The 6,000-nt window shown below is 47.1% G+C and overlaps 1 long non-coding RNA gene across 1 annotated transcript in view; it reads left to right on the top strand.

Annotated features, from left to right (window-relative positions):
- The first annotated feature begins 228 nt into the window (after positions 1–228).
- LOC148135061 (uncharacterized) overlaps positions 229–6,000 on the top strand; it is a 30,784-nt gene continuing 25,012 nt past the window's right edge. Inside the window, exon 1 of the long non-coding RNA XR_015755530.1 lies at positions 229–1,281. This is a non-coding gene — a long non-coding RNA (uncharacterized LOC148135061). The remainder of the gene's footprint in view (positions 1,282–6,000) is intronic.

Raw genomic sequence — 6,000 nt, 5'->3', positions numbered from 1 at the left:
CCCCCCTCCCCCAGAGCTGTGAATGCCTGCCCCCCCCTCCCCCAGAGCTGTGAATGCCTGTCCCCCCTCCCCCAGAGCTGTGAATGCCTCTCCCCTCCCTGGGTCAGCCCCATAGGCCCCGCCCCATCTCCATTGCCTCCGTCACTGGGACCGCAGGCCCCGCCCACTCGCGTTGCGTCACCAGAATGACCGCGCATGCGCCTCGTCCCAAACAAAATGGCGGCCACGGCCCAGGTCCCGGGAATTAAACTCAGGGCTGAAATCGCGGGACCCGTTAATTCTTATTCGGTTCGCGGGACCTTTACTCGGCATTACCAAGACGGATCGCACCACCTCTCCCACCGCTGGCTCTATTATTCCTCCGGAACCACCCTCTCCCCGCCATGATCTGGAGACTGAAAAAAGGGCCTTCAGTCAATGTGCGCATGCTCCAACGTGCTCAATCGGCGCCTGCGTACTGGCGTCCTGTGGGGTAGACATCGCGCGCCCTCTTCAGGAATGTCTTAGAACTTCACCCTGCAGCCTGGTCTCAGGGAGGACCATTCAGTCAGACTGTGGGCTTCTCTCACTCACTCTCCTTCTCTTTAATTAGCTTCACAGATTATGTGAAGGGGACAGTCTGTGGTCAGGAAACAGAACCAGGTATCATATTAGAATTGGAAAGATTGAGTTTTATTTTATGATTGGAATATTGTTCAATTCTGAACTTGGAAGGAGAAAAGACCAAGTGAGGAGAAACTGTGCACCTGTCCTGTGTGTGGATGAAATCATCTGAACTGTCAAGATATAATCACAGTCACGCTGGGGAGAAAGGATGGAAATATGAGGACGGTGAATGAGGATTCAAATCCCCACCTCAACTGGAAATTCATCAATGCACTCACACTGAGGAAAGGCCATTCATCTGCTCCAAGTGTGGGAAGGGATTCACGAAGTCTACTCAACTGCAGGCAGACCATAGAGTTCACCCAGATCAAAGAACTTTTAAAATGACAAGACTGTGGAAAATGCCATAGAAATTCTGGGCAACTGATGTGTCATTGATGTATTCGAACAGAGGAGAGACCATTCAGGAGTTCTCACTGCGGCATTAAGTTCAGGCAATCATTTCAACTCCCTACACACCAGCGAGATCACACTGGGTAGAGGCTGAGAACCTGCTCTGACTGCGGCAAGGCGTTCATTCAGTCATCCAGCTGCAGATATATCGGCAAACCCAGACTGTTCCCCTGAGCCGAATCAGAAGGCCTTCTGTACCATATCCTATGTGCAAAAACACCGGTGAGTTCACACAAGGGTGAGACCATTTCGTTGCGCTGTGTTTAGGGAGGGATTTGCTCACTCTTCTGCCCTACTGGGAGGCCAGTGAGTTCACACTGAGACCAGGCCTTTTCAATGTCCAGACTGTGGGAAGTGCTTTAAAGGTTCCAGGGAACTGATGTCCCACCAACATGTTCACAGTGATGAGAAACCTTTCTGGGGCTCTCACTGCAGGACCAGGTTCAGTCAATCGTCTGACATCAAACATCAGTGAGGTCACACCAGGGAGAGGCCATTCACCTGCTCCGTGTGTAAGGAGGGTTTGCTCACTCATTCCACCTGCTGAGACACCGACGTGTTCATAACGAACTACAGCAATGAGATTGTGCTTTTAACCACATCCAGGCCCAAGCCATGTTCACTGAGTCTGTTTATGCTCAGGTTAATTAACCGGTGTGAGACAGGTTTAATATTTTGGATAAAAGTCAAATAAATTAGTTTTGCATTAGATATATTGAGCCATTTTAGCATCTCTGACGCAAGGTAGTTCCTTTTTGAAGGGATCACTCCCACTGTGGCATTTCACCATTGGCCCTACTGAAGGTTGAAGGTTCATGGATTAAGAACTCCCGAAATGGACTGGAGGACAGTCAATTTTCAGTATCTTAAGGAATAGCTGGTGAGAAACAAGAGAAAACCTGACTGAAATCTGGGCTTTCCTTGACAGTGTACATCTCGGGGTGAATGATGCCTGAAATCCTGATCTGTCTGACATTCAACCAGCTTGGTACAAGATGGGCTCAGTTTCTTCGAGAATAGGGACAAATATTCCTCACAACTGAAGGCATTAAATGTAGCCATTAGAGAAGTGGAAAGGTCTTATAAAAAAGATAGTGAATTATTGTTATAGAACTGAACAAAACCGAAATGTTGCTAAAAGAAAAACAAAATTGAACATTTCTGCCCGACACTGGTCAGGATTAGAAGACAAGTAAGCAAACTGAAACAGGGAAAACCAATTGATGAGTGATAGGGATTGCCATGGAGATGGAGCAAAAGCTGTCAGGATTTGGGTAATCCACGATGGAGGATGGGAAAAGTTTTGGCTGTAAGAACTGCTCGCTTTTAGGGTATATTAGGTGTTGGAAGTGAGTTTCTCAAACTCCACAAGCAGTAATTACTGTTTTTAAGCTGTTGCATAGTTTTGGAAGTTTGGGAGAAAAAATAATCAAAACAATGACACTTTAAAAAGAAGGAGGTGAACAAAGATAGTGACCACATGGTCAGGGAGAGAGACAGATACAGAGACAGAGAGAAAGAAACCTACACTGCTGACTGACACAGCAGTGAATCTGCACAGTTACTGCCTTTGCTGTTTGAGTTCAAGTGTTTCCGGACATTGGGGTGTGTTGAAGAAAAATTGACAAACAGTGAAATTCACAGCTGTCATCTGAAGAAACTATGTTGGAGAGCACACAGCACAGGAGCAGATAAGTGCATGGTTTTTAAGTGTAATATTGCTGTCATTTTTAATAGTGAATGGAGTTGGTTATTTTTCGTTTTTTTTAGATCTGTCCTTTGATTAAAATTTAAAAATATGAAACATAGATACTCAGTTAGACTGGAGAATTGTTTTTTTTTAGTGCATAAGACTATGCTATTTTCTGTAGGTTGTTAAGGTACTAAGATGGCCTTGAGTGGAGTGATGTGCTCTTCCTGTCAGCTGTTGGAGATTAGGGAGAGTTTCCTTGATACTGATGATGATGTCAGCAGTAAGTGTGTTTGGTTCTGAATCCTATCAGATCACATCGATCAGTTGGAGCGGCAGTTTGAGGCAATGAGGAATTTACAGGAGCTAGGGGCATCTGACGGATGGTAGTTTTAAGGAAGGGAGAAAAACCAGGAAAAGTAGTAGAGGGAGGCAGGTAGTGCAGGAGTCTCCTGTGGCTAACCCCATCTCAAACAAGTATGTTGTTTTGGAAAATGTAGGGGGTGATTGCCTTTCAGGAGAACGCAGCATGAACAGCCAAGTTTCTGGGACCGAGACAGGCTGTAATGTAACAAGGGGTATGTCAGGTACCAAGCGATCGATTGTGCCTCCCTGTTTCCAGGATCAAGGCAGAATATTCTCAAAGGGCAGTGGGACCAGCAGCAGGTCACTGTGCACACTGGAACGAATGACACGGGAAGGAAAAAGGATGAGATGCTGAAGAGAGGAGATAGAAAGTGAGGCAGGAATTTTAAAAGGAGGTCCTCGAGGGTAGTAATATCTGGATTACTCCCGATGCTGTGAGTTAGTGAGGCTAGGAATAGGAGGATCGAGCAGATGAACATCTAGGAAAAAGTGAAGACTGCGGATGTTGGAGATCAGAGTCGAGAACGTGGTGCTGGAAAAGCACAACAGGCCAGGCAGCATTTGAGCAGCAGGAGAATCGACATTTTAGGAAAAAGTCCTTCATCAGGAATGAGGCTGTGAGCCAAGGAGGTGGAGAGATAAATAGAAGGGGGTGGGCCTGGGGTAAGGTAGCTGAAAGTTCATTAGCTGGATGGAGTTGGGGGTAAAGGTGAAAGGTCGGAGCGGAGGGGAGGGGGGAGTGGATCGGTGGGAAGGAAGATTGACAGGTAGGACAGGTCATGAGGGCGGTGCCAATTGGAAGGTTGGGGCTGGGATTGGGGGGGGGGGTGTTGAGGGGGAGGAGAAATGAGGAAACTGGTGAAACCCACATTGATAGCGTGTGGTTACAATGTCCCAAGGCAGAATGTGAGGCATTCTTTCTCCAGGTGTCGGGTGGTTAGGGTTTAGTGATAGAGGCCCAGGACCTGCATGTCCTCGGCAGAGTGGGAGGGGGAGTTGAGAGGTTTTCAGCCACAGGGTGGTGGGGTTGGTTGGTGCGGGTGTCCCGGAGATTTTCTCTGAAGAGCTCAACAAGTAGGCGACCTGTATCCCCGATGTAAAGGAGACTGCATCGGGAGCAACGGATACAGTAAATGACATGTGTGGAAGTGCAGCGAAAGCTCTGATGTATGTGGAAGGCTCCTTTGGGGCATTTGGGAAGTGAGAGGGAGTTCGGGGCACAGGCTTTGCAATTCCTGTGGTGACAGAGGAAGTTGCCAGAAGGGGAAGGTGGGTTGGTGGGGTATGGAGTGTGGACCTGACAAGGGAGTTGCGGAGGGAATGGTTTTTACAGAAAGCAAATAAGGGTGTGGAGGGAAATATATCTCTGGTGCTGGGGTCCATTTGTAGGTGGTAGAAATGGCAGAGGATGGTGAAATGTATCCGGAGGTTGGTGAGATGGAAGGTGAAGATCAGGGGGATTCTGTCCTTGTTTAGCTGTGGGAGCCGGTGGGTTTGTAGAAGATGTCTGTGTTGAGTCGGTCACTGTTGATGGAGATGGAGAGCCCCAGGAAAGGGAGGGAGGGCAATGTCCAAATGAATGTATAGCTGTGGAGCTGGTGTATGGGAGAAGGGATCACATTTTAGATCACTAGAAGCTCTTCTCGGGTAGGAGTGACCTATACAAGAAGGATGGATTCCACCTGAATTGGAAGGGAATTCGAGGGAGATTGCTGCAGTTGCTTGGCGAGATTTAAAGTAATAAGGTGGGGGTGTGGGACCCAGGGAGATAGTGAGGAAAGAGATCAATCTGAGACTGGTACAGTTGGGAAGAAAAGCAAGTCAAACAGTCAGGGCAGGCAGGGACAAAGCAGAGAACAAGGTAGGACCGATCAATCAAACTGCATTTACATTAATGCAAGGGGCCTAACACGGAAGGCAGATGAACTCAGGGCATGGTTAGGAACATGGGACTGGGATATGAGAGCATTTACAGAAACATGGCTCAGGGATGGACAGAACTGGCAGCTTAATGTTCGAGGATAGAAATGCTACAGGAAGGATAGAAAAGGAGGCAATACAGGAGGGGGGGGGGGTGGCGTTTTTCATAAGGGATAGCATTACAGCTGTACTGAGGAAGATATTTCTGGGAATACATCCGGGAAGTCATTTGGGTGGAAGTGAGAAATAAGAAAGAGATTATTACCTTTTCGGGACTGTACTATGGAGCTCCACAAAGTCAGCGGGAAATTGAGAAACAAATTTGTAAGGAGATCTCGGTTATTTGTAAGAATAATAGGGTGGTTATGGTAGGGGATTTTAACTTTCTAACTGTAGACTGGGACTGCTGTCGTGTTAAGGGTTTAGATAAAGAGGAGAAACTGAGGTCTGCAGATGCTGGAGATCAGAGCTGAAAATGTGTTACTGGAAAAGCGCAGCAGGTCAGGCAGCATCCAGGGAACAGGAGAATCGACGTTTTGGGCAAAAACCCTTCTTCTTTAGATAGAGAGGAATTTGTTAAGTGTGTACAAGAAGATTTTCTGATTCAGTATGTGGATGAACCTACAAGAGAAGGTGCAAAACTTGACCGACTTTTGGGAAATAAGGCAGGGCAGGTGAGTGAACTGTCAGGGGGGGGGAGCACTTTGGGGCCAGCGACCAGAATTCTATTAGTTTCAAAATAGTGATGGAAAAGGATAGACAGGATCTAACTGTTAACATTCTAAATTGGATAAAGGACAATTTTGGCAGTATTAGGTAAGAACTTTGAAAAGGTGATTGGGTGCGGAGTTTTGCAGGTAAAGGAATGGCTGGAAAATGATGAAGTTTTCAACATGAGATAATGGGACAGAGTGTTCCTGTTGGGGTGACAGGCAAGGCTGGTAGGTGTGAAGAATGCTGGGTGA

This window comes from Chiloscyllium plagiosum, unplaced genomic scaffold, assembly GCF_037043375.1.
Source record: "Chiloscyllium plagiosum isolate Xiang-an unplaced genomic scaffold, Cpla_swu_hap1 HiC_scaffold_51, whole genome shotgun sequence".
Lineage (NCBI taxonomy): Eukaryota > Metazoa > Chordata > Chondrichthyes > Orectolobiformes > Hemiscylliidae > Chiloscyllium > Chiloscyllium plagiosum.
This window is presented reverse-complemented; position numbering and strand designations above follow the sequence as displayed.